The following is a 26,130-nucleotide window of genomic DNA, read 5'->3' as shown; positions in this document are numbered from 1 at the left end:
GAGGGGAGAGAGGAGGTGATGACAGAGGCTGGGCCAAGACTGCTACAGAAGTGACCAGGTTCTGACCTCTGGGTTCAAACAGAGTAAATACAAATTTTCACATAATAGCCCTTGAAATACCTGAAATCTTTGTTCTTGAAAAGGGTAAATGCCACCAACAGACATTGTTTTCAGTATGTGTTTGATGGAAATGTCCTAACCAGTCATAACCAGAAACAAGAGTCCTCTGAGCTGCTTTTTGTTAATTAATTTCTTAACTCAAATGACTTGTATTTGGGGTGCCCTCCACCAGGCACTGGGGCACAGAGTGAGCAGTCCGGGGACTCTGTGTGTCTGTAACTCAGGGTCCAGCTGGAGACAGACCCGGGGAGCAAAGAGCAAGGGGACCCTGACCTGGGAGGAGCTGGGCCTCCTCCCTGAGGTGAGAGGTGACCTGAGCCCCAGGGGGAGCAGGAGGTGACAGGGAGGTGAGTCACCCTGAGGAGACAGGGTAAGGGTCCTGGGTGTTGGGTGCGGGCGGGTCCAGGGCTGGCACGCGCAGGAGCTGGAGCCGCTGCAGCAGGTGCTGAGTGGCGTGGGCCTCTCCCTGGACCTGGACTCCAGCCCGTGCCCCCAGCACACGGGTGGGACCCACACAGGGACTCCCCCCCAGAGCCTCAGTTTCCTCACCTGCATGTGGTGAGGTTAGGGACCTGGTGAGGGTGGGGAGCTGATGCCTGTGAGTCTCAGCTCAGGGCCTGGCACATCGTGGACACTCAGGCCCTGTCTGCTCTCCTGGCTGCAGGGAAAGGGGGTGGGGGAGAAAGTGGAGGTGATGCCAGGCCCTGTGAGCCCTCCCTGCCTGGTGTTGGGAGCAGAGAAGGCAGGTGAGGGTCCATGTTGAGAAAGGAGTGGGGCACCTTAGGGAGCAGAGACTGGAGAGGGTGAGAGTGTGCGGGGCAGGGAGGAGGCTTCTACGGCATGACCAGTGCAGGTGTGGTCACCTCCACCCTGAGTCTCTCCTCTTCTGTTCATTTGTTCCCCTTCCTCACCTACCTTGTGGGACAGGCATGACCTCAGGGCCACAACTGGGCCCTCCTGGCCGAGGGGACCTACAGCATCTGCCTGGAGACAGGGGCCCCGGGGAGTACCTCCTGTGGCCACAGCTTCTGCCAGGCCTGTCACAGCCAAGTCACTCTCAGACCCACTGAGGGGTCATGTGCTGTCCATGCTGCCAGGAGCCATCCAAGAGGGAACAGCAGCCCCAGTGGGTTTGTCCTCTAGGGGCAGATTGTCCTCTGGGGGCAGAATTGACCAGTAGTCATTTTCCAGTAGCTACATAAATGAGGATCCCTGCAACCTGGTGCACTCAGTGGGGTGTGACTGACTGCTGAGACCACTTCAGTAGCAAGGTTTGACACAAGCCACGGGGAGAGAGGCCCATGGTGTGCCAAGCCCCAAGCTCAACGTGCAGCCTGTGGGCATCCCTGAGCTCTGGCAGTGTTGACCTGGGCTATGCTGTGGCAGGTGGTAGACCGGCCTTGTGGGCTGTGATAGAGGGGTGCCTGCTCTGGGTGCTCAGGTGAGCATCTGGCCCTGCTGAACCCTGCGGCAGCCTCTGCCGCTGAATGCCAGTGAACTTACTGGAAAGAGGGAGGCTTTCACTCAGACACATCTGAGTGAGTAAGACCCCTTCCCCTGTACGCTGGACTGGACAGTCAATGACGGGTAAGATCGGAGGCAGACTAAAGAAGGCACTGGCCAGCCTCATGTCTGTGACTCCTGACGACCTAAGACAGGCGCAGTCCCCGAGGGGCTTCATCATGATAAACTTTGGCGTTCAGATCAAACAAGGCCTACATTCCTATAAGCCTAATTTAGGCAACAAGCCCGCAGTAAATAACCCCTCCTTTGATGGAAACAAGGCTTCTAAGAACGTCACCTGCAAACAAGCCTGATGGAATTACCCACAAAGCAGTTTAACCATTAACCAGATAGTCATTGTTTCAGAAATAGTAACAACTTAGCAACCTGTCTATAATCATACTACTTTTTCACTTACTTTGCTTTTTCTTTATATGTGTGCAATCAGTTTCAGGAAAAGCATGATAAAGAAAATAGTGTGTGGCAACAGTAGTTTTATAATAATCATAATACTTCTCACATGAGACAACACCATAAAAATCAAAATGCTTACGTAGAGAATATATTGCTCGTGATCACTAAAGTAAAAGGTGCCAGTAGGTAAATATCAATGCTTTCTGATCATTGTGGTTTTGAAATACGAATCAAGAAAAGCTAGTTTTAAGAATGCTGTTCTGTGTAAACAAAACTGATTGTGTAGATTCAGTACCTTGGGATTGTTTGATGTGCCATGGACCATCGATCACATGAGCATGAATAACAAAGTAGATGTCTTATGCCTTACAAAGTATTTTATGCTTAGAAAGAATTGTATGAAATCATCTATTGTTAGAAAAGGTATAAAAGTCTATGATGATTTTGAGCACATTACATTCAGATCTTCACTCATGAAGTGTGTCTGTTTGTCACTCACTTCTGCGCCGAATCCTTGACCGCCTAGCTCAGTCTCTCATCCCTGGGTCAGCCTTGCTGCTCTGCCACTGCGCCGGTCGGCGGCAGAACCCACTCCCATTGTGATTCCTGCTGCCATGGGGAGAGGGGACCTTACTGTGGGCAGCCTGTGGGCCTGTCAGATGGGCTCTGAGTGACAGCGTCCTGCACTCCAGGGTGAGACTACCTGACCTCAGGCATCTGGACACACTGGCAGGTGTTTCATTTATGAATACAGAGCCAGAAATGTAAATGGACCAATCAGAATCAAGCTCTTTCTCACGGGTTCCATTCAAGGTTTATGAGACCATTCATGGCTTTAAATGGACCAATCTGATTGGAGCTCAACTGGCACCAACCAAACAGCCTACTCACTCTCAGACCCACCCAGGTGCCACGTGCTGTCCATGCTGCCAGGAGCCACACCAGAGGGAACAGCAGCCCCACTGGGTCCTGGTCAGTTTGTGCTCTGGCCCCAGGTCTGGAATCCAGGGACCAGAATGCAGCACAGGTATGGGGTTTTATGAGCTGCATGGGAAAAGCGTATTTTTCTATTTCTGGAGTATCAGGAGGGTGTGGTTTACGACAGTCTTAACCACTATGGTCACCCAGTGCTGCAGAAGGGGAAGGTTCTGGGTCTTATAAGGTAAAATCTATTACCTTATAAGGTAAAGTCTATTACCTAATGTCATTCTGCATTTGTGACAAATCTTTGGTAACTTGCTCCATTATGGATTAACCCATACCATTCTAGAAAGATAAAGTTCTGCGTTTTTTTCTCTGCATTTGAAATATTTTATTTTTATTTTTTATATTTATTTTCTTCTGTCGTTGTTAGTTTTTAGACAGTATTTGATTTCTCCCCTCAGGTGTAGTTCCCACAGTTCTCCCCCACCCAGGCATCGGTGATCTGTCACCACAGTGCATTGTGCTCCTCCCTCCCCTGTGTGACTCCTACCCCTCCCCTGCTCTGTTGTGTGCATCAGATCTACGTCAGCTTCTGAGGTTTATCTTCTTCTTGACCTTCGTTCATTTCTCTAATTCTCCCTATAAATAAAACCATCTGATATTTATCTTTTTCCTTCTGACTAGTTTCGCTTAGCATAATCCTTCGAGCTCCATCCATGTTGCTGCAAATGATGAAGGTTATCTTTTTTGATCTCTGAGTAGTATCTTCCTGACCTACTCGTCTGTGCAAATCAAAACCTCAATGAGACACCAATGCACACCTGTGAGAATGGCCCACATTAAAAACAAACAAACAAACAGAAGCAACACATGCTAGTGAGGATGCGGTGGGAATGGAGCCTCTTCCACTGCCAAGTGATTGCAAACTTCTCTGGCCAGTCAGTTCTAGAAATGATCCCAGGTCCTCCATCTCCCTCATACTGTTTCCTCAGCTTGTCAGAGAGGAGGTTCTGTTTGTCAGAGGCTGCTCATAGGTGCCAGCTGAGGGTCTCTCAGTTTGGGGACCCTCTGACCCTGGGAGAGGGTATGTAGGGGTCACCAAATTACTGATGTTTCTTTCCCTCAGGTGGAAGGGGGTGTGGTTTCCAGTCCCATAGCTGTGTCCTCAAGATGCTCACATGACTTATTACCCTTCATGGTACTTGTGATGAAACTGACTAGAGAAGTTATAACACTCATAATGTGATAAGGTGGCACTATTGAGAGCAGAGTCAGGATTCAAACTCAGTTTTCCTTCATTTGAGATCATGTTCTTTGTTGCATCATGTTCTATAGCTTTTCACAGTGATCTGACAAAAACAACAGAATCCAGTTGAGGTTATGAGCCTACTGAAAAAAAAAACTTCCCTTAATAGGTTCACTCAATGGCAGAGTCACTCCAGGCAGGTTTCTGTCCCTTCTCCCTCTTTTAAGTAAATCTCCCTCCACTGTGACCAACCCCCCATTTCTTCTTCCAGAGACCACGTCCTTTGACTGGGGGCAACACCAGGAAAATCCGGGAGCAGTTTCAGCAGCAGAAACAAGCACTAGGACCCGAGGTGAAGCCCCTGGTGAGCTAAAGCATGTGAATCACACCTGGGCCATAACCTGAGGAGGGGCGTCTCCTCCCCCTGAGTGATGCACCCTTGGGAGCTGGTGGGTCCCTCCCTCCCCACTCTGTGGAAGTTCTGGTGCTGTGATCCCCACAGGCCCAGGAGAGGAGTCTCCTGAGACCGAAGTGTCCCTGAGAGTCATTCTCAGGGTCTACAGGGAGATAACCTGTAGATCTTGAGAAAAAGGCAATGTGACTACCTCTGTGGATTTTAATTATGTATAAAAACACTTTTGTAAGATTAGAGAATGTAAATTTGTCATGTCACTGATCTCCATGTCTACTTGAAATCTTCTTTGATATTCTCCAACCATAAGATGTAAAATTCCCACCTGGTAAAAGAACAAAGAAATACTTGACAACAACTAGGTCTAGGCCATTTCTAAGTATAATAAGTGAGATCAACGTCAAACTAGGAGAATCAATAAAAGAAAACTTAAAGGAGAAAATTCAATTTTTATGGAGATTATAAATCTACTGAACAAACTACTTCTTCATGTGCCCAAGGAAGAGTGTTGTAATTTACTGGACAACTTTGATGCCAAAAACTTGCCTCTTAACCTCAGCCAACAAAAGGAAACAGAGTTTGAGGAGAAGGAAAGTAGTTTAATTTGTGTATAAACTGAGGTGGGCAGAAGACTCATGTCTGAAATACCACTGTCCTGCTCTTTGGCAGAGGGCAGGGGTATTTATGAAAAGGAGTAAAAAACAGGGGAGGTGGGCAAGGGTCTGCAAAGGGGAGACAGGAAGGGTAGGCATGTCTTCTTGATGGAGGCATATGGAGATCTGGGGGGACTGGTAAAAGTCACTCTACTTTGTTAACCCTTTGGTGTTTAATTTCCAATTATCATCTGAGGAATGTTCTTTCTTTTCCTTAGAATACAGGAAGACAAACTGGTTAAACAAACAAACTTGTTAAGAGAAAAGAGACACTCACCAAAACAGACATCTACTGATTGGGAGAAAATTTTGCACACAGTACAACAGATAAGGAACTGGTTACAAAGATCTACAAAGAACACACAGAACGCAACAAAAACAAAGTAAACAATCCAGTCAAAAAATGGGCAGAAGAACTTAAGAGACACTTCTCCAAAGAGGAAATGCAAACAGCCAATAAGTATATGAAAAAACATTCAACATCACTTATAATCAGGGAAATGCAAAATCAAACCACAATGAGATACCATCTTACACTAGTAAGAATGGTACATAATTAAAAAATGAAAACAGGGGCCTCCCTGGTGGCGCAGGCAGTTGAGTGCCGCCGTGTAGCTGTCCGCAGCCTCTGCTGCGTGGGTTCGATCCCGGCCGGCCAGCGAGAATACCACATGGCGAAGTAGACCTCTCCTGTCTCGCCTGCTGCTCCCCTCAGCAGTGTATTTCGTCAGACTGCCTGTTCTGTTCCCCACTCTGTCTCTGGTGAATCCTCTCACCCTCCTGCATATCTAGACTGTACCCCGCTTCTTGTATAAATAAATAAATCTTTAAAAAAAATGGAAACAAATGTTGGTGAGGATGTGGGGAAAAGGAACTGTCCTCCACTGCTCATGAGAATGCAAACTGGTCCAACCACTATGGAAAGCTGTGTGGGAGCTCTTCTGCCTACTAAAAATGGAGCTACCATATGACCCAGCAATTCCACTCCTAGGAATCTACCCAAAGGACACTAAAACATTAATCCAAAAGGATACCTGCACCCTTATGTATATTGCAGCACTATTTACAATAGGTAAGCTATGGAAAAAACCCAAATGCTCCAAAACAGATGACTGGATCAAGGAGATGTGGTACATATACATAATGGAATACTATTCAGCAATCAAAAAGATAAATCATGCCAATTGCAGTAACATGGATGGAGCTGGAAGGGATTATGCTCAGGAAATAAGTCAGAAGGAAAAAGAAAAATATCAGATGGTTTCACTTACAGGAGGAATATAGGGGAACCAAATAAGGGATCAGGCAAAAAAACAATAATAATTTAAGAAAACAACAAAATTAGGCAACCATATATCAGAGACATTCTGCCAGGGAGGGCAGGGAAAAGGGATCAAAACAGGGGAGAGAGGAGCACAGGGGACTATGGTAATGGCTCACAGGGGAATTGCTGGTGGGAATTTTATGGGCAATACACAATGGTGTAAAAGATATAAATAAAAAAACAAATTAATAAAAAAGATTAATTATAAAAAAAGGCACAGGGATGCTTCTCTGGAGGGGCAGGAAAAGAGACTGTCACTGTATCACCTTCTGTGGGTCAGGCCTGTTGAGACATAATTTCACATCTTCCCAACAATAATCCATCAGGCACCTTCTATCCTTGATAAAGAAAATGATGCTCAAGGAAACACTCTATGTTCCCCTCCCACTGCCTGGAGTCTGCTGAGCCAGAAGCCCCCCAGCCCTGGCACCCCCTGGGGTCTCATAGTCTGTGCCCCCACCCCCAAGGGCTGCCTCTCCAACCCCACAGCCCAGAGCCCAGGAAACACGTGGGCCAGACAGACCCAGAATAGCACTGGCTCCCCCAGGCCTGGGTAGGAGGGACATGCAGGTAGGGGACCCCCATGTTTAGCCCACTGTTCTCTCCCTCCCAGGGGGACCTTCATAAGGTCACAGAGTAGTGGAAAAGGCAGGGCTGCCAGCACCTCTGTGTGAATATTTTGTGGGGGCCAGGCAGAACCCAATACCCACACCCCAGGGACCCAGGATCTAATTCCTGGTGATGGGGTCTGTGTCCTGCTCCCAGGACTGGTGAAAATACCATGCAGAGGGGCCTCCCCGGTGGCGCAGCGGTTGAGCGCTGGGTTGCGAAGCTGCCTCTGTGGCGCGGTTCGATCCCCGGCTGCTCCCCGGCCACCGGAGGAGGGTCCCACATGGTGTGCAGACCTCTCCTGCCGCCCGCTGCTCCCTCAGCAGTGTACTTCGGTCCTTCTGCCTGCTCTGCTCCCCGCTCTGGCTCTGGTGAATTCTCTCGCCCTCCCGCGCTTCTGACTGTACCCAGTGCATGTATAAACACAAATAAATAAATAAGACATGCCTCTAGCCATGCAGAGCTGCCCTGTGCACACAGCCTAAAGGGAGGGGGAGAGGGGCTTATAGAATGACCTTGGTGAGACTCTGGATCCACATCCAGCTACTGGAGGGACAGTGAGTCATGGTGGCTTCTCCCTGAGCCTGCGGTATGATCCTCATCAGCCCCCCAGAGGGGCACCCTGACTGGGCTGTCTCCCCTCTGGGCAGACTCGGCCAGTGGGCATTTTCCTGCAGCCACATGACCTGAGGCTGGAAGTGGTGACTGTCCCTGCAGGGCGTGTGCTGACACCTGGCATCTTCCTTCTCTGCTCAGCCCTGAAAGTGACACTAAATAAGGGAGGGGACGCTCCAGACAGTCAGGGCTGCGGGACATGTGAAGACTTGAGCTGGAAGGATCTTCACGGTCATTCTCACTATACCCATGAGGGGGATCAATGAAAAGACCGTCAGGCCAGTGATGGCAGAACCTGGACACAGCCGGGACCCTGACTCCCCATCCCTGCTCATCACCTGATGCCTGAGGAAGGACAGAAGCTGAGGGTCCTGGAGAGGAGCTGGACACTCACCTCCCCCTGCTCTTCCCTCATAGAAAACATAGGACCAAATGGAGACAAACATTTAGGCCACAGGAAGCCATTTATCTATAACGAGAATATTCCTTTTCCTGGGTTGAAGGTAATTTACAGTATTTGACTATAAGTTTTACAGACTGATGACAATATTCATTTAAGAATATTCATTTAAGTAGCAGAAGGTATCTGTTTTCTCTGCAAACATTTCAAACCTTCTCACTAAAAGGTTATTGTTATGACAGAATTCTGGTAGGGAGCCAGGCAGCACTCAGAGAGGAGGAGGGAAGATCTTTGCTTACAAGGGCAACCCCAGAGGAGATCTTTCTCCAAAGTCTGAGTCCCAGGCAATCAGGTAACAGAGTATTTATTGCCCAAGCAGGGGCACATTTACACCTGAAGCAAGCAGGGGGAACAGAAGCGGGAGACTCCTGAGCAGTTATCTAGGGTGCATAAGTCAGGTGTGTGGCCTTGAGAACATTTATCAGTAACTCCCCGGATCTTTAGTCTACATTGTGGCTTTGTCTCAACATAGCTTCAGATAATGAACAGGTCAGTCTGACATTATTAGTACAGAGGGAAAATCAGGCAGGAAGGTTCAAATCAAAAGGACACTAACTTTTGGAGTTGGTGGTGTCCTGGGTGGTGAAGTGACATAAACACTGTTGTTATAGCGTGGGGAGGATTTCAGGACAGACACCCTGTGGATGCAGCACAGGTACAGGAGGAAGCTCTCCAGGGTGAGGCCTGTGAAGCACACGTGTGAGAGACCTAGTGAGGGTCCACAGTCAACACAGATGATCCTAATCTATAGACAGTTATTAAATATTTGTGAATGAAACCATGACAGACCAAAGCTTGAAGGCCTGTGATGGGAAACAAATGGCTTGAAAAGCATCATGGGAAAGTTTCATAATCTTTGGTGAAGGAAATGACTTAATTTTTTAAATAAGTGAAGATTTCCTTTTAGTAAACAGCAGTCATGGCCGTCAACCCAGAGAGAGGCCAAAGGACAAGCAGGATTTGTGAACTGCAGGTGGAGTGTCACCATCAGGCAGACCCTCTGGCTTCTGCAGCCACAGATAGTGAGGATGGACATTAAGGGCAGAGATGCTCAGAGACCCCTCTCCCCACATGGGCGCTGCAGACACGGGGGTAAGGTCACCTCCAGGGCCCCATTAGAGCTGCTCTTCCACCAGAGGGAGCAGAATAGAAGGAACTGGACACACTGCCGTGGCCTCTATGGTGTCAATGGGGTGCAGACTCCTTTCTTCTGAGACTCATTTCTCTCCTGTGAAGAAGCAACTCATCTGCCTTTGCTTCCAGAGTCACCATGAACAGTGAAAGTGCTCTTTGTATACTGTAAGGTGATACTAAATTCAAGCTGTTTCTATAATAGTCATTAATAATAAGGACATCTCCAGTTCCGCTGGATAAAACTGAGCCACAGGTCACTCCCTCAATCTGCCCTGCGTCTACCCTGGGTCAGTATCTGGGGCCTTCTTTTCATCCGTGACCCTGACCCTCAGTCTCTCTGTGGCAGGAAGCGGTCCTGGCCCAGGACACTGTGCACCTGGAGCGCCTGCTCTCCGAGAATGGGACATGTCACTGTGATAGTCTCTCTGCCAGGGCCTGTGTTCATCCCCAGAGATAGGACACCAGCCCTAGTGCTGGGTATAAGGGTCCCTCCCTGCCCTGCCAGGGACACACTGCTGTAGTGACACTGTCATAAGAGGACACTGCAGCTTCAGTGGCTGCAAAGTCATTGACAATAAAGGGCCCACTTTCCCTCTGTAGGAGGAGGGCATCTGGGTGTGAGGGTCACCAGGGGACAGGTCTGGGCTCTCACATCCCAGAAACCAAACTGATCCTGTATGAAAATCCCCAACGACAGAGGTGACCTTGGATTTCAAAAAAGGACAGGCGACCATCACTAGAACAGGAAGAACAGGCCATCATTTTTGCTTTTCAGGATCTTTCACAGGGAAAACAGCCCCATTCCTTGGCCTCTGTGGACCAGGGCACAGCTGACCCTGTGATCCTGGCAAGGACATGGCTTTCCCATGGCCACTCATGAGAACTTGCTCAGAGTTAATTAACTACCAGCTCAGGGCTCCTGTCATGTTCGTCCCACATTGGATCAGTGTAGGAACAGGTATATCATCCTTCCTGCACCACATCTGTGTGGATTACGAGGATGGAAGTTCTGTGTTATCCGGGGACACTGGATCTGCCCACTGATGATAGTAGGATCCATGGCAGGTGCTCCAGGTCCTAATCATCGTTCATTTCCAACCACAGACCTCACCTAGATCCCCCACTTGCTGGGGACCAGCCTCGGCAAAATGTCATGTCAGGGGTTCCTGAAAGGATGAGACGGCGTCGGCGAAAACGAAAGGGCTGAGGGGAAGGGGATGAGGTAAAATGAGGAGACAGCGACACTTGGTGAGGTGCTAGTATCTTCTGCCGAGAGGCTCAGCAGGTACTTTATTTATACATTTTTTGCAAGCAGTGAGATGACATTATCATGTGCATAGGAACAAAGCAGAAACAATCAGTGCATCTCTTTTTCCATGGGCTTTTGGCCACTACGTGCTCTCAGTAAGAAGGCAACCTTCAAGGGTAATAAAAAACTAAGCCTTACACTAGAACTCATTGTTTCAGCTAAACAGTAACCTAAGACAGTGGATAGCCGCCAGTACATCCCTATCAGCTAAAGCCTAAGCAAGAAAAGACTTTTCCTATTCTCATGGCCTTCACACTAGGGGCCGGCTGCTACTCCACTATCAGAACTTTTTCTACCTAGAAACTCCTTAACTCAAATAGCTTCATTTAAACACTTTCCCAAGAAACTTCAAGAGAAGGCAAAAGAAGGACCTACTATAATTATTGTATCGTAATGCTTGTCAGGCATGTTCAACAAACCATCCCCATTGTCAAGTGGGCCAAACTGCCCAACAACTAATTTCTAAACAAACAATTTTTTGTGCTATTTACTTACAGTATGCTGATACATATAATTCATTGCCTAATATACTTTCTGATAAATTTTTCTCTCTCTATGACCAAGAACAAAAAGCAAAGGGATGCCAGATCTTCAGCCCCACGGTGTGAGGCCTTTTCTCTTAGCTGCTTGTCAGTATGCTATCTGGCTGGGGCAACAATGCCCCCTGCAGCACCCCATCATCTAAAGTGGTTCTGAAACCGAGGTTTCAGAAAATTTACGATGATTGTCAAAATGCAGATTCCTGGGCCTCCCCAACCAGATGCAACACCTCTGGACCGAGCTTGAGAATCTTCTCTCTGAGATGAGCTCCAGCTCTCTGGGGATCCCACTTTAGAGAATCATTGTCCTAGAAAGAACTTCTGAAAATCTAGAGGAAAGCACATAAGAAGGATCTTATTAAAATGTAAAACTTGATCCTGTCATTCTGGGGCTGGTCATGAAATCCATTTTCATGGCATGAAAGTTTTACCATAAAGATTAAGTTTTATTTTAGTTCATTGAAACTTTTTTAAAAAGATTTATTTATTTATGCATATGAGAGCTGGGGTGTAGGCCAGAGGTGTGGGGGGTGAGAGGATGCACCAGAGACAGAGTGGGGAGCACAACAGGCAGATCTAATGAAATACACTGCTGAGGGGAGCAGCCGGTAAGTCATGAGAGGTCTGCTGTGCCATGTGGGTTAGCGTCCTGGCCGGGGATAAGATTTGTGCTGCAGTGGCTGATGACTGCTTCATAGTACTTAGGCTTAACCTCTTGTGCCAACAGGGAGGCCCCATTTAACCTTCTTTATAAAGGGGCTCAATTTATAATGTGTCCTTTAAAATCCAATGTGGAGAGACCAACGGCCCGTCCATCAGCAGGTGCCTCACGAGGCCTGAGTCTGAGCTCTGTCAGGGTCAGTGTGTGCTCTGGGACCAACCCTGCTCACCTGCCTGCACTGTCTCAACAACACGGGCTGTGGGCAGGTTCCCATCAGGTCAGGGGGGCTGCCTTGCTCCTTGGATTTGTCAGGACGGAACCACTGAGCTGTCCCGTCATGACTCAGCGGCATTATCAGGTGGCACATTTGTCTTCAGGCTGAGAGCAAATATGGTTTGAGCAAAGAGAGACAAACACACCTTAGGCCACTGTCTCTTCCTGCAATTGAGAGGCCCTGGCCCGGCCCTCAAGTGCAAGTGCCATTTCTACTGCACGTGGAGGTTTTTTTTTTTGCACTTTCCCTCTATCAGATTTTGACTCACAGAGACCCCTATGGTATAAGAACTCACATCTTTATCTTTGGCATGATGTTGGTTTTTTTGGGTAAATGGGAGTGATCAGGTTGTTCCATCCTCCTGCCATTAGCATCCATGATCCATCCCTGTGGTCTTACACACGTGCCTGATGGTGGCACCTGGAGTGTGATATGGGCATGTGTGAGTGGGTGCACCTGAGCCAAACAGGGAGCATACTGGCAGAGGCAGAGGATGGGGGCAGCAGAGGATCCCTGTCCTTGGCAGCAGATGCAGTAGAGACAAGTGAAAAGACCAAAAGAGAACACCAGAGATCCCAGAAAGAGTAAAAATTCACCAGGGGCTGGGAGGCCTGCCAGCCTCCTGGCCCCTAGACTCCCCTGCCTGCCATGCACTTGTTCACCTCACTATAAATGGTGTAGAAAGATCATTAAAACCCTGAAAAAGCCACCGAGGGCTCTAGGACTCTAGGACTAGAAAACCTGCTCCATGCTTTGCTGGCACTACAATGGTGTAGTCGGCAGGATGATTGGATGCAGATGGGTATGCAGGCCTCTGAAGACCTCAGGAGGGACTGAGGGATGCAGACCATGAGGCTGTGACAATGCTGGATGCACAGTGGCAGCACAGGAAGTGACCAAGTGCAGAAACTGCAGGAAGAGCTAAGGACACTGCAGGAGCACAGGAGGTGGACAAGGTCCGGGAACTGCAGGATGAGACCTTGAGTGGAGAAGGAGATGGCCCGCAAGGACCAGCCCACGATCCCTGAGGCAGCAGACTCATTGGAGAAGAAAGAGGACTACGATTCATCTTCCGGAGCTTGCCCTGTGCTGACATGAGGAAAATCCTGGAATAAAAATCCTGGAATAACAATCCTGCCAGAAGGCTGGGGTACACTGGCAGGTGGATGTTATGTTTATGGGATTATGTTTACATCCCAGGAGATGAAAATCCAAGGCATGGCCAGTGGGCCCAGGTGACCCAAAGCAGCCGTAGTGAGGTTCTCAACAGCTGGGCAGAGGAGGTGGATCAAAAAGCTGACACAGACAAGGCAAAAGCTGGTGCTAATATTGTGAAGCCCTGAATGGTTGTTTAGTAGCTGAAAGGACACAAAAGAAGGCAGGGGAGCCTCTTAAAATCACCTGTGGATGATGCCCTGTTTGTTTTGAATAAGGGTGAGGAGCAGAGGACCCGTCCTTGGGGGATGGGCGGGGAATGTGGCTTGTGGAGGGGACCTGAGTGAGGCCACATGTGGAGCTTGTATCCATGGGTCCTTGACTCAAGTGCGTGTCTGGAGGGTTGGCCTGACTGCAGGGGTCTGCATGTCACACTGTTGGCTATGAAAGCCGAGTGTTGGAGTGACAGCAGTGAGTATCCCTGGAGATTGTGCAATTACCTCCAAAAGAGTATAGTGTCACCAGTCTCAGAATGAGTGCAACTTGGGGGTGGATGTGGTGTGTGGTTTGTGGCTGAGACCACAACCAAAGAAGTCCAGGAAGCCTGATGGCTCCTGGAGTGTGACGGCAGATGCCTTGAGTAAAGAGTGGTTCCCTCTTGCATAAGCAGTGCCTTTGGCAGCAGAATTGGTGGATCATCTGCTGCAAAAATAATCTTGTCTTTTTACCCCTAGGATAGTGCCCTCCCTGGGATTAGTTGCATTCTGTTGTATTTTGGTGCATTGCTATCATCAGTTGCATTGTTTACTTTTGTGGGTCATGGCTGCAGTGTTCATATTCGCCGAGGGAAACGATTGTGTAGATTGTACAGCAAAAACCCTGAGGAGGTGGATTGTAGGGTGAATGGCAGTGATCAGATTTTTTCTGCCCTCCTGTCATTAGCATCCATGACAGACCTCTGGAGTGTGGTGTGGGCATCCGCAGGTGGGCGCACCTCAGCTGAGACTGAGCCTATGAGGACGGCGTCACAGAGGACCATGCAGAGGAGACCAGCAGAGAGATCACAAGAGAACACCAGAGAGCCCAGACTGAGTGAAGATACACCAGATGCTGGGACGCCTGCCAAACTCCTGGCCCTTGGGCTCCCCTGCCTGCCCCGCACCTGGTCACCTCCCTACAAATGGTATAGAAAGATCAGTAAAAGCCTGAGAAAGCCACTAAGGGCTCCACATTCCTCACCCGTCTGCCCTTGTCATAAAAAAACTACTGGGTGCTTTCCTGGAGCTACAATATTCAATTAGATCCTGACCCGTGTGATTATGCAGTCACTTCTTAAATGCCTGTACTCCCCGAAGGTGGAGGGATCCCTATTTAAGAGGCACATAACCCATGAGTAATGGGGCTTCTCACTGTCAGAGCCCACAAGCATCAGTCAGATTGATGAGACACCTGTGATTTCATAGTTTGGGAAGGATGAGGACAAATTCAGAGACTGTTTTAGATGTAAGTTAACCACTTCAAAGACTCATTTCAAATCTGACTATATTTCTGGTGACTTAGATAATACAGGAGCATCCTCAGTCTGTAGGTGCTGCCTCCAAACTACAGTGAGGCCAGAGGGCCCGCCCTGCATTGTCGTGGTGGCTGTGCACAGTCAGTGGTTCCTGAGGGGGTCTGTGCTTCCCAGACCCCAGTCTAGTCTCATGTCACTTTGAGAACCTGATATTTAACAAATTTTTATAATTAAGTTTAAGTAATGAGAAGTGGATTTGTATTTTGGAGTATAATTTCATAAAGAGAAGTTTTGGTATTTGAAAGGATTGCTGCCGTAAAGAAAAGGAAAGCCAAGCTAGTTTCTCACAAGCAGGAAATTTATTGCACTCCTGGGTGAGGTTCACTGACCCCTGCGGGAGTCAGAGAAGTTGCACCCATTGTGGGGGGAAGATGTCCTTTTATAGGGTGAGGAAGGTTTAGATGGTCACTACATTATGATCAAGGGGACAATACATCAAGAAGACATAACACTCATTAACATCTACTCACCGAATGAAGGAGCACCAAAATATCTCAGACAACTATTATCATCTCTGAAAACAGACATCAGAGAAAAACATATGTGGTAGGAGACTTCAACACAACGCTATCAACAAAGGATAGCTCAACGAGACAAAAAATAAGTAAAGACACTAAAACCCTAAATAAGGATCTAGACCACATGGGCTTAACAGACATCCATAGAACACTAGACCCAAAAAAATCTGAGTACACATTTTTCTCAAGCACGCACGGATCATTCTCTAGGATAGAGCACATTCTGGGACAAAAGACAAACATCAACAGATACACCAAGATTTAAATCATACCAACCAATCATTCTCTGACCATGAAGGCATCAAACTAGAAATAAACCATAAGAAGAAGGCAAGGAACCCCCCTACCTCATGGAGATTGAAACCCACCCTACTGGAAGACCACTGGACTAATGAGGAGATCAAAGAAGAAATTAAAAAATACTTTGAATTGAATGACAAGGAGGACACCAATTTCCTAAATGTATAGGATGCAGCAAAAGCAGTAATAAGAGGAAAATATATAGCAATAGAGGCTCACATTAAGAAACAAGAAAGAACTCAATGAAACAACCTAATCTCACATCTCAAAGAACTAGAAAAACAACCACAAAAAAAACAGTAAAACCAGTAGAAGGAAGGAAATAGTAAAAATCAAAGAAGAAATAAATGAAATAGTAACTAAAAAAAAAAAATCCAAAAGATCAATGAAACCAAAAGACATCCCCTGCTCATGTATTAGAAGAATTAACGTTATCAAAATGGCCATCCTACCAAAAGCAATTTACAGATTCAATGCTATTCCAATAAAAATTTCAATGACATTCTTCAAAGAAATAGAACAAATATTGATGAAATTCACTTGGAGCCACCAAAAACCCTGAATAGCCAAAGGTCTCCTGAAAAAAAAGAAGGGAGATTCCAGATCAACATGGCAGTGAGGAAACGCTGCAAGTAAGACCTCCCATAAAAAAAAAAGTTAATAGGGAGGAAAAGCAGCAGGTCCTATTTATAATAGGTAAGATGTATGAATGGCACGAGTTTATCTTTTTTGATTGCTGAATAGAATTCCATTGTGTATATGTACCACATCTTCTTTTTTTTTTTAATAGTTTTTTTTTAAGATTTATTTATTTTTTTTCTATAAATTTTGTTGTTATATTCCCCATACAATTGCAGCCCCCCCATTCTGACCCCAATCCCTCCCCTCCCGCCCCGCCCCCCTAAAAGTGTCTCTGGTTCATAGTTTTTTGTTGATTTTGATTTTCACTTTCTTATAGTTATTCATTTTCCTGGTCCCTTATTTAAGTTTTCTAGATTCCTGCTATGAGTGAGACCATCCGGTATTTTTCTTTTTCTTTTTGGCTTATTTCGCTGAGCATGATCCCTTCCAGCGCCATCCATGTTGCTGCAAATTGCATGTGTTTATCTTTTTTGAATGCTGAGTAATATTCCATGGTATATATGTACCACATCTTCTTGATCCAGTCATCTATTTTTGGGCATTTGTGTTGTTTCCAAAGCTTAGCTATTGTAAACAGTGCTGCTATAAACATAGGGGTGCAGGTGCTCTTTGGAATTGATGTTTCTGTGTCCTTTGGGTAAATGCCTAGGAGTGGAAATGCTGGATCATATGGAAGCTCTATGTTTAGTAGGTCCAGAAATCTCCACACAGCTCTCCACAGTGGTTGGACCAGTTTGCACTCCCACCAACAGTGCAGAAGAGTTCCTTTTTCTCCACACCCTCGCCAGCATTTGTTGTTGCTAGTTTTTTTAATATGTGCCATTCTCACTGGTGTAAGATGGTATCTCATGGTAGTTTTGATTTGCATTTCCCTGATTGCAAGTGATGTTGAACATTTTTTCATATGCCTGTTGGCCATTTGCATTTCCTCTTCAGAGAAGTTTCTTTTTAGCTCTTCTGCCCATTTTTTGACTGGATTATTTTCTTTGTTGTTGTTGAGTCTCATCAGCTCTTTGCAGATTTTTGTGATCAGTCCTTTATCATTAGTGTTGGGTGCAAAAATGTTCTCCCAGTTGGTGGGGTTTCTCTTTGTTTTTGTTATTGTCTCTTTTGCTGTGCAGAAGCTCTTTAATTTGATGTAGTCCCAGCTGTTTATCTTTGCCTTCACTATCACTGCTTTGGGTGATGTGTCTGTAAAGATGTCTTTGATGTGCAAATCACGTAGTGTTTCGCCTATATTTCCTTCTATATATTATATGGTTTCAGGTCTTATGTCTAGTTCTTTAATCCATTTTGAGTTGATTTTTGTGTATGGTGTGAGGTAGTGGTCAAGCTTCATTCTTTTGCATGTAGCGACCCAGTTTTCCCAGCACCATTTATTGAACAAACTTTCTTTGCTCCAATGCATAGTCTTTGCTCCTTTGTCAAAGATTAGTTGACCATAAATATGTGGGTTTATTTCTGGATTTTCTATTCGATTCCATTGGTCTGTATGTCTGTTCTTGTTCCAATACCATGCAGTTTTGATGATTATGGCTTTGTAGTATAGTTTGAAGTCTGGGAGTGTAATGCCTCCATTCCCTTCTTTTTTTTTCAGGAGAGCTTTGGCTATTCGGGGTTTTTTGTGATTCCATATGAATTTCATCAATAATTGTTCTATTTCTTTGAAGAATGACATTGAAATTTTGATTGGAATAGCATTGAATCTGTATATTGCTTTTGGAAGGATGGCCATTTTAATAATGTTTATTCTTCCAATCCACGAGCAGGGGATGCCTCTCCATTTCTTTGTGTCTTCTTCTATTTCTTTTAACAGTGTTTTATAGTTTTCTTTGTATAGGTCCTTTACCTCTTTTGTTAGATTTATTCCCAAATATTTGATTTTTTTTGTTTCAATAACAAAAGGGATGGTTTTTTTGATTTCTTCTTCTTCAGATTTATTGTTTGTGTATAGGAAGGCTACTGACTTTTGCATGTTGATTTTGTATCCTGCCACTTTACTGAACTGATTGATGAGTTGAATTAGCTTTTCTGTGTACCACATCTTCTTGATCCAGTCATCTGTTTTGGGCATTTGGGTTGTTTCCACATCTTACCTATTGTAAATAGTGTAGCAATAAACATAGGGGTGCAGGTTTACTCACCAAATGAAGGAGCACCAACATATATAAGACAATTACTATCAGCTCTGAAAACAGACTTTAGAGAAAATGCATATAGCAAGAGACTTCAACACCCCACTCTCACCAGTGGACACATCAATGAGACAAAACATGAGCAAGGACACTAGAGCCCTAAATAAAGAGCTAGACCTCATGGGCTTAACAGAACACTGCACCCCAAAAAATATCCGAGTACATTTTTCTCAAGTGCACACAGATCATTCTCTAGAATTGATCACATATTGGGCCATAAGACAAACATCAACAGATACATTAAGATCAAAATCATTCCAACTATCTTCTCTGATCATAAAGGCATCAAACCAGAAATAAAACATGAAAAGAAAGCAAGGAAACTCCCATTTCATGGAGACTGAAACCCACACTATGGGAAGACCATGGATTAAAGAGAAAATCAAAGAAGAAATTAAAAAATACTTTGAGTTAAACGACAATGAGGACAAAACTTTCCAAAATGTATGGGACACCCTAATTGGTTTTAACTGGCCCACAGGGTCCTGGTAATTTTGGGGTCCTGATAAATTTATTTAATAAGAAAACATGTGTTTTAAGTTTGCATTTAGAAGAAATAATTGTTTTTTGGATTTAAACTGAAACAGAAGATTTACATTAGTTTCCCAAAGTCCTTGTGTTTCACTTGGTCTCATGAGAACAAAGGCAGCTTCCCCGTCAGCTGCTGTGAGTCTCTCTTTAGTCTCCAGCATTTTACCTCCTGCCTCGGTTGTGGCATAAGAATTGAAATTTATACTCCCAACTTCGGCCAGGAGTTCTCTGTTCTCTACTTTATGAGCAGGCTGGGCAGGAGTTGAAAAGAAGATCTGAGGACACAGTCCAGGGATGAGCAGACAGTGGAGGCCTCATTACCCACCTGGAAGAGAAGACAGGAAAAGCACCCCCTTTTTTGTCATCTCTGACCAGTAGCCAAAAGGTACCCCTTTTGGGTCTCGGAATTGTGAGGGGAGGGTGACCTGCACCCACAATTGGAAGGGGAGAGATCCCGTGGCTCAGTCACCCTTACCTGTGCCCAGCAGTCTCTCGTCCTGCCCCTACTCCTTTCCAGGAGTCTGACACACAGTCAGGCAGCTGCCTGGAGGGCGGGTCTCAGGGGCTGGTGAGACACCAGGACATGGAGGAGGAGCCTTTCCCAGCTTCCAGGACAATATCTGTGGTGGCTGAATGGAGGAGCAGGGAAACCAAGGAGGGGATCCAGGGGACAGAAAATCTGTGAGGGCAGACTCTGGGGCCAGCTGGGACCTGGGTAGTTTCCAGGGTTATGTCCCCAGTGGGGTGTGGGGAAAGGTGGGTGGATCTCAAGGCTTGGGACAGATTTAAGAGTCACAGATTATTGAAGAAAAACCATGACCACGAGTCAGGGACGTGGACAGAGACCACCCTGTCCAGTGTGAACAGCTGTGGGGTCCTGGACCGGGAGGCTCAGGAAAGCAGGGAGCATCTCCTCAAGCCTGAGAGAATGAATTTGGAGATAAAGTAAACTCGCTTGCTTTTCTAGAAGCTGCAGTAAGGTCAAGCCACAGGCCCTAACTTAGCACAGGCTTTGGAGGAAATGAAAACCACCTGCACAGGAAATGACATGACAAGGACCGCTCAGGCTCACTCAGTGTTCACGGGTGGAGGGGAGGGTTTTTTTTCCTTTGCGGCCCAAAGACCCAGACCCCCATTTGCACCACAGTGTCAGTGGGGATCATTTATGCATTTTAATATAGTCCTCTGCTTAGGCTCAAGGAGCCAAATTGCCCAAAAACAAGCTGGAGGCAGTCAGAACACTTTTGATGGTCATTTCAAGTAAAATCTGGGAAATAGTTTGACTCTCCCACCTCTTTACAAAGGTATGTGGTGTGCATGCTGTTGTATGAAATGATTTTTAGTTTTATGTTTTCAAAAAGTTAAGAAGAGTTGTTGGTTGATTTGAAGTTTAAGGCTATAAGGTTTCTGGCTTGTGTGTTTTCTGTTAATAACTTGCTATATAATGTTAAAGTAGTGCTCATATAAAGGAATTGGTGTGATTTGGGTGACTGCAAACAGGTTAATTATAAAGTGAAATCATTATTTCCTTGAATTTCTTTTTTATTAAAGATTTATTTTTATTTATTTATGCATACAAGAACTGGGGTGTAAACCAGAGGTTGTGGGTGGGGGGTGACAAGATTCACCAGATACAGAGTGGGGGAACAGAACAGGCCGATCTACTGAAATGCACTGCTGAGGGGAGCAGTGGGCCTGACAGGAGAGGTCTGCTGTGCCTTGTGGGTCAGCTCCCTCATTGGAGATGGAATTCCTGCTGCAGTGGCTGGTGATAGCTTGATAGCACTGAGACTTTAACCCCTGGGCCACCAGGGGTGCCCTATTTCCTTGTCTTTCGTCTAACTTCAGACATTTGTTTTTCTAAAAGAAATGATCATCTATTGCTCTAATGAAATTATGCTTCAGACATGGCCTGTAAATACAACTTTTTCTAATAAAACTGATAATTAGAATATTTACCATAGATATAAATGGTAATATATGGCTGTGAAGGTATGAAAACAGCTAAGCTGCTGCTTATGATTGACTAATAGTCTTGTGGATGAAAGGAAAAGGGAGAGTTAGAAAAAGATGAATAACATATCATATATTGACATACCATATTTACACAGGGCTATAACATATATTTTGGAGTTTTGCACCTATTACCTCCCCCCAAAATATGGTCGAAAAATCAAGGTTATCCCAAAAATATAATAAAATAAATAACTATGAAGGTGAATCAGGCCTGGGCTCTGTTCCAAGGAGAGTGTGGTCACAGGAACGTGCTGAGAATGGAGGGGCCAGGAAGGCTTCAGATTGGACTGTGGTAGTTACTCAAAAGGAGGGAGGGTGGATAAATTGTATTGCTAAGTGAGACACATCATTGAATTATTTAGATGTTCATTGTTTCCAAGAGAAGAAAAGAACAATGTTCTTGGACAAGGGTCAAAACTCCTCTAATAGTATACTTAAGATTTGCACATTTCTCCAAATAAAGTTTTATCTCAAAGAAAAATCTTGACCCAATTTTAACTCTAGTTGTTAATTGGAATTCTCAAGTGTTGAGAAATGAAAGGTGCTGACATGTGCAAGTAACTTTGAAATGCATCAGAAAAATAAGATGGATGAACAGAGAGACAGATCCGTGGATAAAGAAAGATAAGCGATAAAACAAATGTGGCAAACACTAATGCTGGTATCTAGGTGGTGTGCTCTGCACTGTTATTTCAATATTTCTGTGTGCTGAAAATATTCATCAAATACCACAGACTGAGCAGGGAATGCACGTCTCATTATGACATGTGGCGGCGGGATGAAAAAGGATTACTTAGAGTCCATGTGCAGAACAATGAGAAGCCTAGAGGGACCACACCACGAAGGTGCAGCCCAGCTCACAGAGCAGTCTCATTTTTATTAGAATCAAACAGAACATTTAAAAAAAAAGACCAAAGAAGCAGCAGGCAAATGGGGAATGCACAAGTGTGTGGGGGACTCGTAACCGTTTGGCCCATCCAAGGCTGAGAAATCAGGGAGAGAGTCAGTGGTTTGCTACTCTAAGCACAACATCTATTGAGGTTTTCAGCACTTGCTGAAACAGGACTCTCAGGACTTTTGCCCTGAGAGGTTCCTTATCTCAAACTCTCCCTGTTCATGCTCTGAGAGGCACAAATAAGTCAAGGCAAAGAATAATCCAAGCTCCCATATTTCCTCTCCTTTTGTTTTATGGGGATTCAGAATCAGAAGAGGAGTCAGCAGGAGGCACAGAAAGGGGTTGATATTGTGATGTTTGTAGAAAGGTCAGCCTGGCCTCAGCTTGTCCGGGGTCGCCCGGAGCAAGGGACAGTGGGCCTTTAGCACTGAAAAAAAAACACGAAATACATAATATACCCAGTCTGGCCATAACCCATATTCTGATAATGAGACCTGAAAACCAATTTGTTGGGTTTAGCCAGTGGGCTAGATCATTTAGATGGCTGAAGGTGGCATTTTTTGCCTCTTGCCATTTGTTGCTGAAGTTTATTTCTGAGATCTAGACTATCGCGTCCCAGATGATCGTGGAAGGCACCATGAAGTCACCATTGGACGTCTTCCCAAGAGGAGGTGGTGGTAAAGGAACAGCAGTAATGCTCATTGAGTGGTACTAGTATCACAACTCAGTCTGCTGAGTGTCCCGAGGGCTTGTTGATGTTCTCCAAGCCAGGACACTGCAGCCTTGAGGGTATCTAGTCACTGTAAGATTTCCTGATCAGTGGTGGTTTGAGTCAGGAGTTCGGAAGTAACATTCTGAAAATATCGATTCATTTGCTGTGCAGTGTGAAGGGAGTGAGGTAGGGCCACTATGGCAGTAGCAGCAGCCGGCCATAGCAGTGGCAGCAATAACAGCAGCTATGAGGACACCGAAAAGAGTATGTTCTAAAGCATTGGTAATTTGTTCAAGAGAAGATTCTTAATCCACTCATGGGTAAGATTACCTGGCAGTCAGACCTCAGCTCTTTGTTTTAGAAAGAGCACATGAGCAATGTTAAGGCTAGTGATGTTGTGGTGAGTGATGCAAGGGGTTAACCATGTGACATTGGCATGAAAGGTGGCGTTAAAACCTTTAACCTTTTTCTGGCTAGCAGCAGAATAAGTGGTCACCATCATGTTAAGTGTTCTGGAGGTCATAATAAAAATATAGGGTCTAGAAGTATAGATTATGACTTGAACTATAGTGTCATTACTGATCCATACAAGGTTCTAGCCTTAATAAGATCCATAATGGATCACTGGGGGGGAGGGAAAGGTTAAGGCAATGCACCAAAAATGATATTTTAAGGGAGACATTTGAGAGTGATGTCTGATTCTTAATGAGGTCCCAGCTAAACCGGGATCCCAGTGTCCAGGATAGCCATAAGAATTAAATGGAAGGGCCCAGTTCCAGGTTGTGTTAGTTTCCTGGACATTACATTTCAAGGTTCCCAATTTCTAGGGACCAGTTAGAAAACAAAGAATTTATTTTAAGATTAGTTGATCTACAGATGACCCAATTTAGGTCTAGGCCTTCTCCAAGTGGTACCCAGAACAGATGGGGACATTAGGTTTAGGCAAGTTTTCCCCCAATATTGTTGTACCACCTACTCCTGGTGTTTGAGCGAAAATTTGATGTTTCATTATTTTACTGCGATTTTTGCCATTTGTACCTAGATAAATGTGATTCATATACCACTGAGGTTGAAAAGGGATGCAATAATGACCAGAGGGCCTCCCCGGTGGCGCAGCGGTAGAGCGCTGGGTTGCGAAGCTGCCCGCGGCCTCTGCCACGCCGGTTCAATCCCCGGCTGCTCCCCGGCCACCAGAGGAGGGTCCCACATGGCGCGCAGACTTCTCCTGCCGCCCGCTGCTCCCCTCAGCAGTGTACTTCGGTCCTTCTGCCTGCTCTGCTCCCCGCTCTGGCTCTGGTGAATTCTCTCACCCTCCCGCGCTTCTGACTGTACCCAGTGCATGTATAAACAAAACAAACAAATAAATAAATAAATAAAACATGCCTCTATTAAAAAAAAAAAAAAATCTAAAAAAAAAATAAAATAAAATAATGACCAGAGCTGTGGGTAGCAAGAGCACACATGGGCAGATCTTCTGTGAGGAAAAACCAATCATGAACAAGGAAATGGCATCCACCCTGATAATCTTCCTGGTTACATTTAGTACCGCAATTTCTTAGTGGACCCGAAGGAGGAAGCCAATTTCCTCCAGTAAATAAATGAATGCAGAATAGGTGCCTTTACCTCTCTCAGACCTTCAACATGGGAGTAAATTAAACACAGGTGGGTTTAATATATGTGTCCAATAGGTGGTATTGTTACACAGCAACCCCAATATAAATTGGTTGCCTGACTGTGGGTCCTCACCCATGCGCTTAAAGGGGACTTATTAATGCTAAACTGCAGGCACTCACAAAAGTTTGATAAAAGGTTTATTTACAAGGGAAGGGGAAATGAATAACTCAGGGAGAAAAAGAGGGAGATAGGTCGTAAATGCATCCTACCCATTCCACTGACGTGTACTCCCAATGACGTGCTAAGCTGGCAAAATACATGTGGCCAAGAGAGTGACCCCTGGCCACATGGACAGTTAAATACTCAAAAAGAGAACATGGCTGCTTAACTCTGCCCTCAGGTCCTTTGGTGATCATGGGATTTGTAGTTCCCAGTGTCTTGATGGAGTGGGGGTGGAGTCCACAAAGCCTGTATGGAGTTTGCTCAGGACATCCTTTCCTGTGCAGTATTACTTAAAATAGATGGAATGGAACATAATGGTCCCATGAGCAAGGAAATGCAGCCATGTTATGAGCAGCCATGTTTCTGAGTCCTAGGGCAAGTTAGGGATAATTAGGCAGCCTCAAGGACAGTGCAGGGACTTCAGGAGGGTTAAGAAAGCCTCCAGAGATAAGGCTGTTAGGGGGAAAAGGATGTCCCAAAGCAAATTCCATATAGGCTTTGTGGACTCCACCCCCACCCCAGGTCAAAGCCAAAGACACTGGGAACTCCAAATCCCATCACCACCAAAGGGAAGGTGGCTGGGACCTGAGGGTGGGGTTAAGCAGCCAGGTGGATACAAAAGGCAGACACGTGGGCTTTGGGGGGCGCTCCATTTTTGGCTCTCCACCAGCTCGCAGCGTCCGGCCAACTCTGAGAGTGACTTTGGGTTTCCAGGTCGTCGGATCGGGTAGGACGCATTAAAGACTTTATTTCCCTATTTTCTCCCTGAGTTGTATATTTTCCTTATTTCTTTTTCTCTTGTAAATAAACCTTTTATTAACCCTTTTGCGTGTGTCTGTAGTAGAGTATTTATAAGTCCCTTTAAAGTGCGCGGGTGAGGACCCACAGCCAGGAACCCGTTTAATATCGGGGTTGCTCTATAACAAGGCAACAGATTCCAAAGGGCATCATCAATCACCCCAGGACTGAGGGCAACAGGACATTCCTGGACAAGGACGATAAAGAAAAAAGATAAGGGCTGGGACGCAGACACTCATTTCTGGGCACAGAGACATTCAGGCAGTGAGTGAGACAGAGAACTAACCAATCACAAAGAGCCTGGTGGGGCTTTAGAGTAATCAGGGAAAGAAGGTCTATGTTCCCTAGGCATGACCCACTTGGGCTTCCTTGCCCCTCCCTGGCCTGGTTCCATGGCCTGGGACTCCCACTTTATTTCTCTTCCTTTTCTCAATAAGCTTTTTCTTTCTCTAAACAAGTCTGCCTCCTCTTGTTTGCTTGCCTGAGCGTTACCGAAGTTCCTGCTGCGGCTTCATGCGGGGTCTAACGGCTGGGGCTCAGCGCTGCCCCTGCAGCCTGGGATCATTCCAGATTGGGAGACAGGGCCTGAGAACCTGCAATTCCCGTATCATTACCTTAAAGCCTTTAGATTTTATGGGGATGTGAGCTAGCATTGAGAGGAACAGATTTTCTGGGGTCTCAGGCTTCCCAGTGACCTTCAAGTCTTTTCTGCTTCACTCCTTAACTTTTTTAGATCAGCCCAGGGCGGTGGAGCAGATGCTC

The 26,130-nt window shown here is 45.8% G+C and overlaps 1 protein-coding gene across 1 annotated transcript in view; it reads left to right on the top strand.

The window, feature by feature from the left end:
- The window catches only part of LOC119252178 (patr class I histocompatibility antigen, A-126 alpha chain-like), a 354,426-nt gene that overhangs the window by 77,521 nt on the left and 250,775 nt on the right, over nucleotides 1-26,130 (top strand). The gene's annotated exons all lie outside the window — the stretch shown is intronic.

Source organism: Talpa occidentalis, unplaced genomic scaffold (genome assembly GCF_014898055.3).
Source record: "Talpa occidentalis isolate TD23 unplaced genomic scaffold, MPIMG_talOcc4v2.1 talOcc4.2, whole genome shotgun sequence".
NCBI classification, from domain to species: Eukaryota; Metazoa; Chordata; class Mammalia; order Eulipotyphla; family Talpidae; genus Talpa; species Talpa occidentalis.
Note: the sequence above shows the minus strand (reverse complement) of the source record. Positions and strands in the feature narration are given on the sequence as shown.